The following is a 20,103-nucleotide window of genomic DNA, read 5'->3' on the forward strand; positions in this document are numbered from 1 at the left end:
CACGTTTATTTGTGGAGCACTTTTTTTTCCCACAATGCAGAATTCTTGAATGTCATTTCAAAGCAGATTCGAAGAAAAGACATGTCTCAATGACGCAATGACATTTGGCTGGAATGAACTAGAATCTTAGCGTTAAATCATTACATTTCCTTTAAATCTTGAAAACCTTGAAAGGAACCAGTGTCTTATGGGATCCATCCCTGTCTAACCAGCAAAAGTAATATCATAACAATATGCAGCTTCTAGGATGGTACAAACTATGCATTTAGTTAGACAGACACATTATTAAGGCTGTGACTGTAGTGATTGCAGTAAATGGATGATATAATGGAGGAACCTTAACACGACGTGATGCTTTCTTGCAAAAATTGGACATCTGTAAATAAATCCAATGCGTTCAAGAAAACACAAGCAAATCCTGAATGTCGTGATAATGCATTGAGTGACATTCAGATGAAGTGCACTGACAAACGCTGTCATGTTATCTTATGTCCAATGCCTGATGTTTAGGAACATGTGAGAGTTCTGGGAGGTGATTATATTGAATCATTTTGATTACACACTTTGCTCAGGCATTTCAGAATGACTAAAACGACATTTAAGACGCGAATGAGACTGGAAGCCAGTCAGTCCAATTATCCAATAACATGATATTTAAACAGCAAAGCTTTTTGTTGCGCATCCAGGAATTTATAAAGCAAACGAGTGTCGTAGGGTTACGTGATATATTTTCTTAGTCAATAAATTGAAAATATATTTTCTTAGTCAATAGTCCATATGAATTTTTATTTGCATCTAAATAAATATTAAAATGTATTCAATAAATAACAAATGTGCTATTATTATTTATTGCACATTAATTATAAATTATTTTTACTTTTAATTTGAACTTCCTGTTTATAAAAGAATCTGTTTGTGCATCCGCTTGATAAAAACTTAGTTTATGCATGTTTTCAATGTTTACAAATACATTTTTTGTGCATTTTACTGATTTTTATGCACACTTGCCATTTCCATCCAGTGATTATTTATTCATTTTTTTATGCAGTTCCCTACACACTGTATAAAATATAGCGACAAAAATATAGTTATTGTCATTTTGAATGCAAAAATGCATTTCACAAACATTGTTACTAAGATTCGACCAAATTAAATTTCACATGTAAAAGCATTTGATTTGAGGCATGGGGAAGACAGACCACAGTCTTCCCGCTGCTGGGTTGCAAATGCCTTTCCACAAAACATAGTGCGTAAAAAGATTAACATAAGGTCCTCCAAGTCATGGGACCTCAAATTGAAAATCCATGGATAGAGGCTGTTTCAACACAGCTTAATGTGCTAGGTTGATTCATTATCCTCAAACACTCAGCAGCAGATGAGCTTTGAACCCGCAGCTGAGAGCTTGCTTCTCAACACTTAGCAGTAGATGAGTACTCATCCTCAGTGGGACACCAGAACTAAAACCCCAGCGGCAGATGAGAGTACTCTGGGATCTGCCCTCAATTCAGCCCAGTTGAGCCTCGGTGCGTGAGGAGTTTGAGTCCAGCTTTTAACCATGTCAGAGACGCCGAGTCATGACCCGCATCCATCCGCATTGATGTGGGCCGCCATCAGAGCCCCCGGCGGAGAGGAAGGGAGCCCAGGGTTCAACTAGAGCAAGGTGTAAATTGCATCACGTGCCGGAAACCAGGGAAGGTGAGAATGAAGATGGTGTCTGGTGTTCAGTGGCGTGTTCTCTGAATGGCAGCAGGAGTGGAGGCTGTTAAGCAGCTAATGAGAACATCGATAGTCAATGGGTTAGCTTTGGTGGCTGTGCGAGTGGTTTAGGGTTTTTGGAGGTCTTCGGAAGAGCGTAATGAGGATTATGTATCAAAAGAACTCGCTCGAGTTTGGCAGTAACTTAAAATGTAATACATCAGACTAAAACCCCTTTTTTTCGTAGTCCAAAAAATTGTTTTACATTTGATTAAATACAACACCAAAACTTTACCCTAAGTCAACATAATGAAGTTCTGAAATAAAAATATTATCTCCATCAGCTGTAATAGTCTAATATCTAAATATCTTGACTTGAAAAATCGGGCCGATAACCAATATAGTACCAGTATGGTGTTAAAAAAAATAAAAATGCAAATGACCAATTAAACTTAATGACGTTCTAACATACAAGTATATCTACTAAAACATCTACTTATCTCAAATGATTATGTCGATAACTGCTATGGTACCGATATGAGCATTCTTTAAAAAAGTTAAAATAACGACTTGGGCTAAGTCAACATAATGAAGTTATCAGATACAAAAAAAAAAATCAGCTGTATTTATCTAATATCTAAATATTTCAAACTAATATCAGCCGATAATCGATGTTATTTGGATATGTGCATCCCTACACTTATTGGAAGTTATAAGATGCTAATTTTTCTCCGTCAACTCATTATGAAACATTGACTATAAAAAGGTCCATAAAACACATTCTGCTTATTAGAACTTTACAGTTTATGTTTGACTTTGTATACCCAGGGACTCTTTCAGGCAGGTGCACTACAAAGGCAAATATAGCACATGCCTCTTGTGACCCATCCTATGCAAGAAAGTAATGTGATTTTTTTGAGGCAGCTGCAGGACTCCAGCGCCCAGAGACTTCTGCCGATCTTCACTGTTAGCTACAAAGGGCTACAGAGATTCTGAACATCACAGCTCTCAGCATAAGAGATATGAGCTGCACGTAAGCAGACGGAGAACCTCAGGCTTTAGGATCTCATGGGCTTTATGGATGAGAGCATCTGTCTATACATCCCTCTCTCTCCGTCCAGGCAGAGGGGATTGCTGGAGAGATTCTCACTAGCTCTCTGCAGTGTTTAAACAGATGGGCCCTCCAGCTCTGAGAGTTACACACTCTCTCTCTCTCTGTCACAGATACACATGCACACACCACCTAGCCAAAGTGGCAGGGAAGAGAGGAAAGGATGCCCTCAGAAATACATGAAGAGGACACACTGGCAGAAGAGATAACGAAAGAGTGCGAGGTCGAGAGGAAGTGGATGGAAACCAGAGCACTGGATCAGCCCCAGCTGCTTTCTTCTGCATTAAAGTTCCAGTGTTGTTGGATAACGCAGTTGAGTAAACAAAGATGTCCCCTGGCTACCTCTTCAGCTATCTCTCTGAGAGCCAACAAACTTCAGACACTTCTGAGGCTACTACATCATTTAAAACTGAGCATGCATCCTGCTGAACCTACTTAACACCTACGTGCAAGCTTCCCATCATCTCTGACTCAGCAGCTCATCTTGATTCATAATAGGCGATAAACATGCACGTAATGCAGTGCAGAACCCTGAATAATGTCAGAGAGGGAAAGGAGCCGGAATCGCATCGCAGTCAGCGCTAGTGCTCTTGGATTAGGAGGAGATTCCTGAAACTCTGTCGGGCTTGACAGCGACCGCTTGTAGGGATTGCAGCTGTGCGCATTCTGCTCTCACCACACCTGAATGATTACGGGGCTGCTTAAAACACACACACACACACACACACACACACACACACATGCAGACACACTCTCAGTGCTCTTCTAGAGCTGCCTCTCTCTCAACGCTTTCTCATCTAACTTACAACCACGGCACAAAAATAAAACGCATTCATAGTAAGATAAATGGACTGAGGGCTATCAGAGGGAAATTAAAGCCAGAAGAGCTCATCAGATGCATACAGTATGTATTTACACTTACATTTCACCATTTAGCAGACGCTTTTAGACGCTACAAATGAGGACAATGGAAGCAATCAATACTAAACAAAAGAGCAACAGCATGATACATCTCAGTTAATCTAGCAGAATATTTGGTAAAACAATATATATAGTGTTTATTTCTCTTTTTCTTTTGGAAGAAAACGAGTAAGATAGAATGAATGAAGTAACAAAAATAAAACGTTCTCGTAATGCTTTTAGCCATTTCTTGAAGACATAAGGATTCGAATCGAGTTGTTCAGGTGGGAACAGATAATGAAAAAGTCTGATTTTGCTTCTCTCCGACGCACAATAAAGCAAGCGTTCTCTTGCAAGCTTCAGGAGGTCTAAGTACTGAATTGAGGGCAAACGGGTACAGAGCTGGAGGTTGATTTGTAGGCAAACATCGGTGCCTTGAATTTTATGCGTAAGTGTTGCATGCGTTCTTTTCTGCTCGTTAAAGATTAATCTTGGGAATTTTGTAATAATTGTACTGGGTGGAAGAGACTCAGTGCAACAATCACGACTCTCTAATCAGCATCTTGATACGAGGTGGATGGATTGTCTCGGGTAAAGGATTGATATTTTGGAAAGAAACAGGCCTTTTATGCATTAAAAAAAGTAACTGTTCTGCTCATGAGAATATTGGGGCCAAAAATAAAAGTGTTGGAGGTGGCATGCTCGTGTGTTTTCTTTACTTAACTAATCAAATCATTTTATATAAAGATTTTATTTTACTAGATTACATATATCAATAACCACACACACGGTGTTTGATTGCGTAGTAGCATGTAACTCGATTATCAGGTTTTCTTTTTATTAGAAGAAAAGATGTGTTTGAAAGTGATAATGTAAAGTAGGCCAAGTGTAATGAATGGTAAGCCAGAAAGCGTGTGACAGAGTGAAACTCGAATCACAACGCAGCATGTTTAAAGCGAGCTGTCTGTTTGACCGGAGTTACGCCTTAACAGCGAGGAGTCCTCCCACTCAATCCAGTCGATTGTGATTTTTAGGTTGTTGTCATGGTGAGAATCAGCCACTCGTCACCAGATTCCATGACATCACGGCGCCATCCTGCAGCAGTGGCAATCAGGGAATGCAAGGCGGGTGCGAGATGGCGGCTGAGGAGGATCCACCAGCAGGACCATCGAGGAGCAGATGGCTGAGGCGTCTGGGAGCTGAGAGGCAACCGCTAAGAGTTTTTTCCTTTCTCAATCATCATTCTCCTCCCGCCTCTTTAGTCTTGTCTGCTGCAGCGTAAGATTCGAATTTTTTTTTTTTTTTATGCAAACATATGGGTCAGGTATTCTTATTCAAATGTACATTGGACTTGTAAACACAAGTTCTTCATTAAGGGGTTGAGCCCAGCAAGCAGGCACTTTAACCTCAGTGCTTTCTGAGACGCCAGATATAATGAGTGTTTATAATCTGTCAGGCTGAACGTAGATGATGAAATTAATTACTTTGATGGAGATGGCTGACATTTTTGAACAGATGTCGAGCCGCCTTCAAACGGAGCTGCTGTCCAGGTGGATTTTGAATGGAAACTTCCAAACAAATTGCTCAAAACTATTCTGTTACTTTTCTCAATTGGGTAGAAAAGCGTCGGCACGTTGTCAAGTTACATTGTACATAAATAAATGCATGCATAGATTGGAAGAGATCGAGAGATTGATTGATTAATTGATCAATCAGCAACAACAAACAAACAAATAAATTATTAAATGATGCTCACTGGTTGTCAAGTTTATCTATGATTAGGAAATAAATAAAATCAAGAAGAACAACACATATATAAATAACCATCAAGCTCCTAATTATACAATATCAAAAATTAGATTTGATTTAATGTACATGGCTTTATTCCTAAAATCTCTATCTAGAAAAAGCGATTATACAAGTAGGAAAGAAAAGAGAGAGAACAAAGATGTGTTTAAAAAACAAGTAGGAAGAGAAATGAATGCTGGAGAGAAAAGTCTTCTTTAATAAGCCATCTGTGTTTAAGAACAGCTCAAGCTACAGCAAACAAACAAACTGAATGGGAATTTGAATTTGAAAAGAGGAGTATGATGATAGAGAGAGAGAGAGAGAGAGAGAGAGAGAGAGAGAGACAGAGAGAGAGAGGGGACAGAGAGAGAGAGAGAGAGAGAGAGAGAGAGAGAGAGAGAGAGAGACAGAGAGAGAGGAGAGAGAGAGAGAGAGAGACAGAGAGAGAGAGAGAGAGAGACAGAGAGGCAGAGAGAGAGAGAGAGAGAGGAGAACTTAGCCACACTTTGAAGCGTGTTTCAGAGCAAATGATCAAATCTATTCACATATATCAAAACAACCTCTCAAGTGCGAGATCCGACTGTTTCAATCTGCAGATGCATAAGATCGTTAATCATCGTTAAAACACTGGTAAATGTTCGCCTGGTCCCATACAACACACATCATTAGTAAAATCACTTTAGAAGGAAGGCACTTGGAGCCCTTCAAGAATCATCAAAAAGGGAACTACAGTAAACCTCCAGAACACTCTGCTATTGGTCGGCCAAAAGAAACGCCCCGCCCCAAACGCACGCCATTGGTTGAGCCATGCCATCAGGTTGGCACAGAGCCACAGTGTTTACGCTCCTACGAGAAAAACACCGAATCTTACTTTCTATGCTTGTAAATTGGGATAGAAGAACGTGTTTGAACAAGCGTCCTGGGACGACGCCACGCTGTTGGACATTTTCAAACTAAACTCTGAGGAAACATCGTGACACGCAAAAGCCCAGCTCTATTAACGCTGCATGTTGAGATTTTGTAATTGTCCCACTGGTTCTGGTAGAGCTCTTAAAAAGTCCCTAACAGCCGGAACAGATGCAGGCCTATTATTCCTCTGGCTGTGATGATCTTGATGGTGCACCACGTGGAGCACACATGTATGCAACTGTTATCCAATGGAGGGCGCCTACAGTGAGTATTCAGGAGAGAGACCAGACCAATAACATGCATTGGGAAACGAGGAATAAAGAATTGGATGGAGGGATATCAGAAACAGCCCTGTGATACGGGGAGGGTTTATTATGCATGCACACGCTGCGTCAGTCTCATTACACACATAAAGGTCAGAGAACAATAAAGAGGAAACTACACTGGAAGCGATCAGTTCTCATAATGGATCTGCAGCCATGTTTGTGACAGATCAAGCGATTCGTGACTACCATTGTTCCAGTTTCTTTCCAACATTGAAACTTAATTAATGAAGTCAGTGCTTTCACACTGCAAACCCACACATAAAATATAATATATAACCATATTTTACATTTCTGTATATGAGATTATCATGTAAAGTAAAACACATGGCAACCTAATAGATATTAAGAAAAATAAAAATTCAACGTGGAATTTCTTAATTCCCTGAATACAGTTTTTAGCTAATTTTGCAGGAATTAAACAAATATTCATTAAATATATTCATTATTTTACTAAATTTTTTCTATCTTTTATTTGGGGTCACTGATATAAGACATTTATAAGACACACAAAAAGATGATACACATATAGTTTATATTAGATGATTATTTACGTTATTTATACTTAAAAGCTATTGTATTTATTTATTTATTTACAAATATTATTCAAGACTCTACGCCTGTTTCAGTTCATGTTTTGAGTATTTTTATATCTATCCATGATATCTTTATAAATAATAATAAAGGTATTGACGGACTTTAAGAGAGGACATACTGTATACGCCAGTGACATACAGTATATGTTCAAAGATGTTACACATACAGATGAAACCAGATGTTTACATACACTTCTATAATTTGCTAAATATTATTTCACCAAAAATAAGAGGCATACATTTTATTTAGTACTAGCCTGAATAAGATATTTAAAAAATAATAATAGTACATACAGTCCCATAATAAAAGCTGTGAATTGAATTTACAAAATGACCCCGTTCAAAAGTTTTACACCTTGTTTTTTATTACTGTTTCAACAGTATAGATCAATTACAGCTGTATTTTTGTTTAGTAATGATTTCATGTTTCTCCGTTTGTCCTGAACAGTTAAACTGCCTGCTGTTCTTCTGAAAATCCTTCACAAGTAGGTAGTTTTTTCATCCCTTTTCCTGCATTTGAAGACATCTCCAACAGTGACTGTAGTTTGAGATCCATCTTTTTCTCCCGAGGACAGCTGAGGACTCATATACAACCATTAGAAGCCCCAAAAACTCACTGATGCTCCAGAGAAACAATTTAGACTTTTAGAAACAGAATGAGGTGCCACATACTGCCCTTTAGAATAAATCTCATTTACCCATTCGTTCAAGACGGATCTTACTTTCTTTTCATGCGTACCACCCTCCAGGAGCTACAGAAAATGCCCATGTTTCCCAGAGGACAAAATAGTAGAAATTTACAATGATTTTGTTTTGAATGAGATTAAAAACTCACTAATACTCTCTTAGAGAGCATGTAAATATCTTTTAGAAGCAAAATATCTTAGTCAAGAATCAAGTAATAAATATTAAAAAAAGCATAGATATTTGTATGATCCCTCTTATATAGTATTTAGCAAAAAAACACATCTAGTTTCATCTATATACCAAATCATCTTTAGACATATACTGTATATCACTTTACATAAATGTCTTTACCAAAGCCATCCACTTGGTGCAATCTGAGTGAAGAAACAGACACTCGATAAATCAAGTACAGCTTCCTTTAAGGTAAACAACTCAGAGGTAGGCGTGCCAATGAGCGATCCGACTATATAATAAATTAGGCAATTAGAGGCGAGTATCAGTTCTTTCCTTTTCCCGGCGACCTCAGGGCCAGGCCAGAGCTTCAAGTCTGCTGTTTCGCTGATCATCCGTGGGCGTGTTGCCAGAAGGCTGGCAGGTGAGTGGCTGCAGGTGCGGCTGATTAAGTCCAGGTGATTGGGGATCCGGGAGCAGGTGAGTGCTTCTACTCGCGATGAAGTCGCGAGTGGCGGTGCTTAATAGTAACACGTTTTCATTTTAATTATTCATAAGCCCCTTGGATGAACGCCAAAACACTGAAACAACTATTACAGAAGCGAGTTTTGAACATATTGTACATAAAATATTTTTATTGGCTTTACATAAAGCGACAAATGATAGATGTATGTATTAATAATGTAACTAGTCAAATAATCTAAAGCTCCTCTGTGCGATATCAATTTTATTTTTAACCCATCAAACATTTTCCCCAACATATTTCAATTTCTTTTACATTGAAATGATTAATTATTAGTAGTATTACAATTTTTATTGCTTTTATGTTCAATTCTATAACCACTTCACATCTTAAAAACGAGAGCAATATATTAAAACACTTCAAGATTTGAATGCTGTTGCAATTTTAGATCCTGATAGATAAAGGCGGTGCTGAGCATAAAAGCGCTATGAGACAAACCGTAACATTCCTACAGCTGCGAAACAACAATCTTTATTTATTTTTTTATTTATTTTATTTTTCCTCACTAGAAAAACCAAGGTCACTGCAGCCAATAATTAAGCATCTATCATAAACCCAGCAATATATGAGAATCCCGTTCCTAGCATGCATGTTTTATTATACGTGCATATAAGCGGAGGAAAAATACAAAACAAAACAAGCGGTTTCATAAGAAGGCATTCAGGGTCCACTTTCCATAGGCGAGGCTGGGCGGCCCTGAACACGTAACAGTTTGTCTTAAAGTATGTTATAGCATCTGAACTAAACTCAGCCATTGGTGATCTTTGATGTGTGAAGTGTTGTGATATACCATATTTGAACATGACTATCATCCATTTCCCCAGACACTATGGCTAATTCATTGAATTATCCTTCTTGCTGCGTGGCCAGGGAAGCACCTGCAGCTCGTCCCCAACTTTCCTCGCAGCTGCATGAAGTAGATTTCAAGCGGGGAGTAGAGAGGCGAGCAACAGAGCAGGAGCTGGGGTGGGAGGTCATAGTAAGCCCATGCAAATGGAGTCTATTTACTTGGCCAGCGGAGGTAAGAAGAGAGGAAGGATACCGCGGAAGGCGCAGGCGAAGCATATACACGAGCCATCCACGGTAGAGGCTGGGGATTTGTTCGGGGTCAATCCGGCTACATTTATCTTTGTTTGTCAATTCCTAATGACCGCTGCGCCTCGAGCTCGCCTGTTCCCATCCTCGTTCTCTGCACACTTTAGCACCTCTGGGCGCCTGAAGCCTGCTGGTAAATCAATGAGAGCATCAGCCACAGACAGAGCTGCCAAATGCCATCACCCGACCCGGCGAAGCTTCGCATCCTCCTGCGCCCCGCGGGTCACAATCCAGAACCGCTGCCAGCCAGACTCGCATCTCTTAACGCGGCTAGGCGCGGTGTGTAAAAACACCAGCATACAGAGCGTCTGGATCAGTCTTAGTGAGCCGGTGATTACATGCGACAGCTCGGTATACTCTGGCGTGATTGAGTCTAGCACATGTGATAGGGAAGCATTAAATCGATAATGATGACAGTAAAGATACTGCGCAATGTAACAAAATATTCAGCTTAAGGTAAATGCTTTTGAACTTTGGAAAGAATCCTGGGGAGTATAATGCATCCACGATCTTCACAAAAATATGACAGCACAATGTTTTAACATTTATAATGAGCAACCAAATCAGTAAGTTAAGAATGATTTCACAGAAGGTCGTGTGGCGATTAGAAATTCCACAGATTATTACTAAAATAGAAATTAATATTTCACATTCTTTTGCTTTTCTCAAACTACGTATATTTACCATTTGTGACATTAATAGTGTGTATTGACTGTAAGGTTATTCCTTATGTAATTGCTAAAGTAAAGTGAATATTACAAACAATCAAAATTATTTGGAGGTGTTTATCAATTGAAGAACAGATACTATGAATATGTCTAAAATCACGCGTTTATCAGTAAGTCCGGATGTTCTCCTAAATGATGGGTTGTGGAAAGAAAAAAACATGAAAATGAGACTTTAGACAGACATATTCAGTCGAACATCTACCTGGAGTGTTTGCTTACAAAACACACACACACATTTATCTCCCAGCAGCAGAATGTTTTCTATTGATTATGAGATGGGCGTCAGTCATAACCCCATCATTTGTTACTCAGGGCTATGGAATGATATGTTTATTTAGCATCAACAAACATCACTACATTTCACGATATACTGAAATGCACCAGGCGAATTCTGTTGATCTGAGCTGTTCTACACGAGAGTCCGAGATGCATTTACACTTCTCACGAATCCATCCCCTCACTTCCAGGGTTCAAGATCAGTGTCCCTTTGTGAAGGAGCACCTCTAAAGAATCAAATTCAGACAGGATGATTACCTCTGGCTGTCATCGCCAGCGAATCGGTGGAACTACATGAACAAGCCGGAGAGTCAAGGTCTGACTTCCTGAGCGCAACCATTAAGCGCTCTTAAAAGCCTCCCTCACCGAGAATAAACTCAGATACAAGACCAGCAAAATGGCAGGAGACCAGACTTCATGCAATACTTTCAGACAATAGCTATGATTCATCTGAGATGGCAGTGCTGCTTGTACATACATTTACTTTTATGACTCCTTTTAGCTCTTCTTAATGGTTTGCTGCATGGCCCAAAAGTAAGTGGACACCTGCTAAATTACCATAACGCAAGTTAGAAGCTAACTCAGTTACGCAATTAAGCGGCTGCTAATAGTCATCGCGAACGACCATAGAACCTCAACAGGCAAAGTTTTTGCCGTTAAGACTGCCAGCGCTGATGATGCCGCGCGATTGCACAAGGCGAGCATAAAGTAGTTTGTTGAGTCTAGGTTGAGAGGCTTGACTGGCCTGCATAAAGTCAGACCCGAAACCCACTGGGAAGCTTCCACGATGAATCTGGCGCCGACTGGCAGTCAGAGCCAACGGCTCGACATCCGCGCGCTGCGACCTCACGGACGCTTTATATCACAGATTGAAAATCTCCACGGCCGTGATATCTGTGAAACTCTTTTCCAGAACAGTGGAAGCTGTTAAAGCAAGCGGTTTTGAGCAGACTCAACAAGCTCAGTATGAGTCATAATTCAGGAGTCCATGTACATACTGTGCAAAGGCTTTGGCCATTAGCAATAAAATCGTTTATTTTGCTGTAGTATTATCAATGAAATATCGATTTACATTTGAACATTCAAATCCAAACATGTCAATGCACTCCAAGCGGTAATAAACCCTCTACTTTTAAGACAAATTATTTCCTACAGTGTCAGTCATTATCCTACAGCATCAACTGTGCATTTCATCTCCCTTTTAGACCTGCACTCTATTTTCATTTACTAGCTGTATGTTTTTTTTCGTTTCTTGTTTAACCAATTAAGAAAAGCAAAAAAGGCCTCTAACACTAACACTCTATTCTATTTCTTTTCAAAGTACATGTATATATGCACATTTTATGCATACATCTATGCATGCTGCATTGCGCTAACTAAGGATTCAATCATAACATATATCATTGCTCTTTTGTAAACTTTGATGGCATCATTACCTCATTTTTGCATGAAATCACTTTACTTAAAATGTCTGAATCACGGTTGCCCCCACGAATGATACTATAAAGATAAATACTGCGTAAATCTACGCCTCTTCCTTAAACTCCATTTTATATTTATATAACCAAAGTCTGTCTGAACAGACAAATCTGCTCCATCGACTGATATGCTTTTTGGAGCTTGGCTGCATAATTACCGCCTCAAGCTAAATTTTGCCATACGCCTTCCTCTGCAGATAAAGAACAAACATCGAGAGGCTAATACACTTTCAGACCTGTAAATAAAATGAATATCAGCATGGCGTCTTACCAGAACAGCGGGACTTTGGCCTTCACAGAGGCGGCCCGCATTCTCAAGTCCTTCTGCCACCATCCATTTCTCCTCTCTTGGTGCCAGCGGCTCCGCTGCTGGGCCAGATACAGGAGCTCCACTGGCAGTCATTGGGTGATCATTGGATCGATACACCGAAATCTGTCTGTGGGAAAAGAGAGAGAGAGAGAAGAGGGGCAGTATAGATGAAGACAAAATGACTGTCAAAGCACTTGGGCAGTGTATGGCGTTCTCCTATCTTCCACAGCTAGAGTAATTGATTATATTAGGAACAAAAACACTGGCTGAGGCGCTCAGGGCCGCTCATCTTATTGCTAGATGGGGCCCAGTGTTGAGAAATGGCGTGATTGTTCTTCATTCATCAGCTCTCAGGAGTTGGAGAGACAAATGTACTGAGGATAAATGGTAGCAGGCCTTTTCTCGGCTTTAAGTCAAAGTGGTCCCCAATTGCAGAGTGCGTAATTTTCGTTGGCACGCTGTATGTTCTTATGTGGAACTGGCATGCGTGGGCTACTAAATTACCATTCATTATGTGAACAACACAAACAGTGAAGCGCCATGATTTCTAATAAATAAGTAAGTACAAGGTGAACTATGTTAAAATTAAAGTATAATTACACAAAGAATGCTCAGAAAAAAACTGAATGTAAAACTAAAGCTAAGTGATAAATGGCAAAAATAAGTAATTATCAATTAATTCCCTTGATACACTTAATCCTCACCCATTACATAACAGAATTTGCATATAAATGAAATTTAACATATTAATTAGTATTAATTATGCATTAAAAATAAAGCATTCTAAGTGTGCTCATTAATCATAGCCCCCTGACTCCATATATGAAATTCTTGGATAATGGAACAGGCATGGCCATTTCTGAAAATACAATTGATTTAAAATTCTCACTTATCAAATACATTCGACTGCAATTTGGAGTTGAGATTTGGCTATTCATTTATTGTACCAGTATGTGATTTCCTGCATGTTTGATAAAACATAAAAACATTAAGCTTTATATCTGAGACTTATTTCAAAAAACATAGAAAAATCATTATCCATCCTCAAACACCAGATGATAGTATTATTAATAAAATTATATAATTAAATATACAGCCACCTGCAGCGGTCAGTGAATAATTTCAATCATACGAAATTAACACCCTTGTTTGCTTAAATCTATTCAATGATTCTCTCATCCTCCAATAATGGGCCCAGTGCCTTGAATTATCTTTAATTGTAGAAGTTAAATACTGCAAATGTTATTGATTATTTGTAATTAATTAGATTAATTAAAATACATGTATCTACCGTAATTAATCAGATTACCTTTTAAATCGTCCAGTAGCTCCTAATTAAACCTCCATAAGTTAGTCAAGACATATGGACACACATTGGTATATCGCATTGGCCCTCTGGGCAGCATAAAAACACAATTCAATTATGGCGGAAAGTGAGCAGCGTGACAATACTAAATGCGCTCCCATTCATTAAAATCTCTGCTGGCTGTCATGTGCATTTCACTGTCAGGCCCTGCAGTTCAATGAGTTCAGTGAGTTCTGGACTTTCGTCTCCTTAAAATCAACATAAGCTGTCTCTACGAATAAAATATCTCATTACCTCACTATATTGGCTGTTAAACCGATTTTTAAGCAGCGTACGACATATAACAAATCGAAGAATCCCAAAATTACAATGGTTTCCAGTAGACTTTTCAGCCTAAAGCATCTAAATGTCCAGGTGATGTTTATGGCCTTTCATTCACATGCCGCCATGGACTGAAATGAAACATAGAGCACAGATGTACCAGATCAGATTGCTTATAACTTGCTCATTAAGGGACCCAGTCTTTAATAATCATATTAAATGGAACAGTTTTAAACGCCTCCGAATGGCCCATTACGTGCCGTGCATGACTTACGTGTCTTCATCTAGATTGCAATTTCTAGTTTAATAAATGAACTACTTTTCCATAATTTGTGATTACAGGCAAACATTAGATTAATAAAGGAACATTTTCAGGTTATTCTATACACAATGCCATGATATAGGCTCAAAACACTTTACAATGAGTACATCATTTGTAAGTGATCTCCATATAGTATGTACAGTGTTTTCAAGCATAAACTTGCTCTTTTAAGCGCACGGTGCAGCATTGCTTTTACATTAATGAAGCAAGTCCTGTAGAATATAAATCATTCAATTTATACTTAAGCAAGATAAAATGGCATGGTTGCTTCAGAGAATGTGTTTTATCTCATGTTTGCTTTTATCTTCTATGATTAGGTTTATTATAGATGCTTTTCAAACACGATTAACCTTTACAGTCATTCACCATTTTAAATTCAAACTGCCAGAGCATCGACAATAACATGAAACATATATAATCACATTCATCTGTTGTAGCTAAAAGGAGCATGATTTTTAGTGCTATCTCACAGTAAGTTCAAAACTTCATCTCTTACTTCGCGATCAATATGTCGTGGTTGCAGAAATTGTTATACTTATTTGATTATTGTGCAGTCAACTCTAATTGTACACTGCATTGCTAAAATATAGCATTTCCAAAATTGTGCATCGCATTTAAGGAGTTAAACAACTGTTCTGGCAAGCCAGATCAATCGCGATACATCTTTTGCAATAAGTACAGCCGCAGCACAGGAGTAAAGAACAGCGTTAGTCTTGGCATAATAACCGAAAGAAGCCAGATTCAAAGATGAAGGTGCAGTCTGTCGGACGGAGCAGACGTTTGGATGTTACATCAGAATCTGCGGCAGAGCGTGAAATGTATGCATTTAGATGGCTTCCCCTACTGAGGTTTTATTCTTTTTTTCCCAAGGAAATATACTTCCTTAAAGCCAATAGGAACTAATGCGTCCGTGGCAAATCTACCTAACCAGCTGCAATTGTAGCCTTGAAATTCAGCTGAAGCAAAATCCCCTTTGAAACACCCTCAGAGTTAGGTGAGAGACAGCCAAATCCTTCATTTGCCATTTATCAGCATCTGGCCCTGGCCTTTGAATAAAAATGCAAGAGAAGCGCTCTCTTGTAGAACACATTCAGTTATCTAACGCGTACAAGTTATTGAAATACTGACAAAGTATAGTATAAGTAATGTCAGAACACTCCCATTTGATTTCAGGACACGCTACAGGCCCACACCCACTGATTTACACTGGAGTTAATGACAGGCGCTGTCAAAGTCAGTATTTAAAACAGAAGTTCAACTCAGAACAGTTTCTTTTCTGATCATTCGAACGAGGTAATATCCAGCATTCGCTTCCCATACATCCTAGTTTTCTTTCCGTATTAGATCTGAATTAAGGTGAGTCACACATCCCCAAGAAAATGCCAAACTTTCATCGAGCGCGGCTTCTGAGCTGAGAAAGCGACACCGTGGCGCAATACGGCGTGCTGCAGGCATATGCACAAACACACTTCTGTGCGGCGTTTGCTCCAACCTAGCGTGACATCAGGGGCCAGCCATATAAAATCTTTCATTCTGATAAAAGCCAGGCCTTTTTCGTCAAATAAGTCAATCCTTGTAGCGAAGAGGCGGGAAGGCTGGGACCGGCATCAGTGCATCTCCATTTCCAAGCAGACCTGCTATCGACAATTTTACAACAAAGTAATAAGTCAGATCTCTGTATATTAATGATCTAACTTCTCAAACATTATCTGTAATTTATATAACGCAACATAAGGACAGGATGTTCACATTTCTTTATGTCAATGCACCTTGCAAAGCCACTCACAAATGAAGATGCACAGTGCAGGTGCACATCATAAAGAGTAGATGCCTTTTGTGAAACGAGCGCAAACACGTCACAAGAGACATCTGAGGAAGAGGTTTTAGAAAGCATTCTTAAAACCAGTAGTTTTAATTGCAGATTTGTCATTATCTTGAGCAAGTTGATCAATTAGTTTAGCTTGTTTGTATTTCACGCTCCTTTGGATTATTCGGTTGCAATGTTAAATTTGTACTTATATAACAGAAACACGCTACCATTATCTTGCACCATCCTGAAGGCTTTCTAAATTAGCATTATAAAATGTGATTAAAAGGCGCTAAAGGCTCAAACTCTTACAGTGTATTTAACAGATGCAATAATCAGCACAGACATGCAGAGTTTATCCCCAGCTGCTCCTGAATCATTCACTAAAAAGAATCAGTGCAATTAGTCAGCAGATCAACGCACTCTTTCATTTGAATGCTTGCTGGGATCATGATTTCCAACGCTTTGTAGTGAAATAAGATTACAAAATAGAATAGCCATAGATGTGGACACGCTCCTATAGTAAATAAAATAGAGAGTTAAATCAGCTGAATAATCAGTATTTTGAAAGAAGAAAGACTACACACATTTCCCTCTATATATCCATTCCACGCATTTAAGATGATATTTTTTTAATACATTATATCAAAAAAGTAAAGTACAGACATTTACAATTTTATAAAATATTTATATCAAATAAATGATGCTCTTTAGACCTTTTAAGTAGAAACAAGAAAAATGCCATTTCCACAAAAAATATGACAGTGTCGTCACCGTGATCAGAAATGTTTCTTGGCGGAAAATCAGCAAATTAGAATGATTTATATATACCTTGGATATATAAGAGACACACACTTTGTATAATGTACAGAGGCAAAACCTTTATTTTCAGAGCTGATTAATCTTGTGAAACTAAATATTTGAAAACGTTATTATAAATTTTTAATTGCATGTTGTATCATTCATATAATAGTAAGTGTAAGATTTACATTGGGAGAGAGATTACGTTAAAACATATAGTATCACTATCCCTTATCATCAGCTGTTCAAGAAGACTCACAGGTGTATCACTGTAGTATAGTATGTTATAGATAAAGGCTGGTTCTTAGGATTGGGCTGTATGCTGAGAGTCAGGGATCTGTCTGTACTGTTTCTCAAGCGGTCCAGTTCATATGTCATCTGAATCCTCAGACATTCATCTACTGCTAATGAAGTTATTATAATAATGGGAAGCTATATAAATGTACTAGAAGAAGACCCGTTATATAATGTCTTATTTCCCTGCTTTTCTACTCCACTTCGCAAAGGCAAATCTAAAATGAGCTGAATATTGGATTATAGAGCAGCGCTCAGATGCAGTTTCACATGCAAATAAGGCCAAAAGTCAGGCAGGGCTCTCTGGCACCTTGACCCGGGCTCTGGGCAGCTGTCAGTCAGCGTGACCCCTGAGAGAGATGGGCGGGAGAGAGACCTCAGAGGCGAAGGGCACAGGAGCGACCGCTGTTTCCCGCTATATGCCATTTCAAAGCGAATGCTTCTGACATTTCATCTGACCACATGATCCACCAAAGCTGGAAACTGTGGCCAAAGCCACAGTTAAATCACAGCACATCACAACAAGCATACAAACACTCCGCCTTTTCCTTGCAGCAACCACCCCTCAGGATCACTCCGTTAAGGACTAATTAAGTCAACTGAAACTAAAGGAGAGCTCATTAACCGACTCTAGATTATCTTTTATCAAATGCTTTTCAAAATAAAATGACCTCAAGATCAAGCGGCTCTCAAAAGCGAAAGGGCCAACCGCGGAAAAAAAACGACTAAATACAGATATGAAGGTGGTTTTAGGATCGTTTGGATATCAAAATAAATTGGCTTATTAAATGGAAAATACTTTCATAATGATCAAGTAGTTTACTGTATCCTTCCCGTATCAGTTAATATCAAAATATTCAGAAATTAGAATATTTTGTGTTTATTCACTTTAATCCCTTTTCCCCACCCAGCAGCAAATAAAGGGCATTAAATAAAATTTAGTACAATATTCTAACTTTTACAGTCTTTTGACCAATCTGTTGCCTCACATTAAACATACTAAGCATACTGTAATAAAACTGCACTGTATTATACTGCTGCTATACTGCTGCTACTATATACTATAATACATTTGCTACTAATAAGAAACTGTGAACTTAAAAACAAAGCCGTACAATTAATGTAGTAGCCAAGAGTCATTTGACATAGCAAACACAGTGGAGGGTGTAAAGACTGTGCACCTGATACAGTTTATTTCTCCTTCACACACAAATGCAGCAAAAGTAAATCTACAATGTAGATGGGTCTCAGGCTTTGATTCAGCAACAATGCATTCGTTCAGTCTCTGCAGTCAAGCGCGCCCAGCCTTGGCATTTGCCAGCCAAGCTCTACGTTAATATCAGACAAGCGCAGATCGTTTTATATCTTTTAAGATTGAACGCGCGAATGACAAGATCATTTGCATTTCCAAGCTCTGCATCAAGAAATGTTTAATTTTAATATACGTAATGGCGCTCGCGGCAAGCGGTTGATCAATTCCACCGTTCACGGGACCGGATGCAACAAGCCGATCTCAGCGTTCAAAAAAACAAAAATCTCCAATAGCGCTTTCTACTTGCGCGAAGATGAAAACAGCCCAAAGTAAGCCCCTAAACAAACCGTTTTCCTCTCAGAATTAAAACAACGACTGCTAGCATCGTTTTTACCATCACGGCAGCACGCCGCAAAGGCGTCTGATGATGTAGTTTTATATTTCATTTGCTTGCAGGAAGCAAATATCAGGCGGCTAATGTTTGCGCACAGCTGGCGATTCCCCTGAGCTATTACTGCTTTTAGAACCTCAAGCGTCCACGTGAGGTAAACAGAATCATTCGAGTCTGAACTCAAGCATTAATGTACACCTGTAGTTTTGTTCAAGACCAGAAAGGGAATCCTGCCCAGCCTGCTTTCTTTGTCAACCAAACATGTCGATTACAATGCAGTATATGGCTGCGTGTTTTGGGCACAGGTAGGTATAAGATGAAGCGCTCAGAAGCTCCCAGGAGAGGTTTCCATTAAGCAGCTCTTTAATGTGCAAGGCATCTTTTATACAATCTGGCAGTGCTGAGCCTTCATGTGCCTATTTTAGCATTCAATTATAGAAAATCAAAATGTAGAGAGAGCCAAAGAGAACAAAGCATGGCGCCTCTGTATTGAGTTGGAGTTTTAGTTTAGTGGATTTTGGCTAAACTATGTAGCGTTAAGTATTTAGAGTCCAGCTTTGCATTTATAGCAGTTTTGGGGACCGATATCAAACTGTCTGTCAGGAGAGATCAGATGAGTTCAGGCGACACTTGAAATAAGAACTCTACTGAGGCAGAAATCCGATGCAAGCAGAGACTCAATAAGTCCCACAGAAGGAGTTATGGATTTATAGAAATAGAACATAAATATTTTCTAGCAGTCTTGCTGTTGAATTTAATGCACTAATTCAGCAAGGATGTATTTACCTGATTTAAAAAAGAGTATAAAGAGAAGCCTGAAAAGAAAAAGGTTGTGGAGTTCACAAAAATATTTAAAAACCTACAGTATATAAATCAATATATTAATGATTTCCAAAGATCTTGCAATGACAACAACGATATATATATATAAGATAGATAGATAGATAGATAGATAGATAGATAGATAGATAGATAAATAGATAGATAGTCAGATAGATATGCACAGTAGTTGTGAATAA

At 38.8% G+C, this 20,103-nt stretch overlaps 1 pseudogene; it reads right to left on the minus strand.

Annotated features, from left to right (window-relative positions):
- Positions 1-20,103, minus strand: part of LOC122360978 — a 130,648-nt pseudogene that overhangs the window by 30,799 nt on the left and 79,746 nt on the right.

The sequence above is a fragment of the Puntigrus tetrazona genome, chromosome 16, assembly GCF_018831695.1.
Source record: "Puntigrus tetrazona isolate hp1 chromosome 16, ASM1883169v1, whole genome shotgun sequence".
NCBI lineage: Eukaryota > Metazoa > Chordata > Actinopteri > Cypriniformes > Cyprinidae > Puntigrus > Puntigrus tetrazona.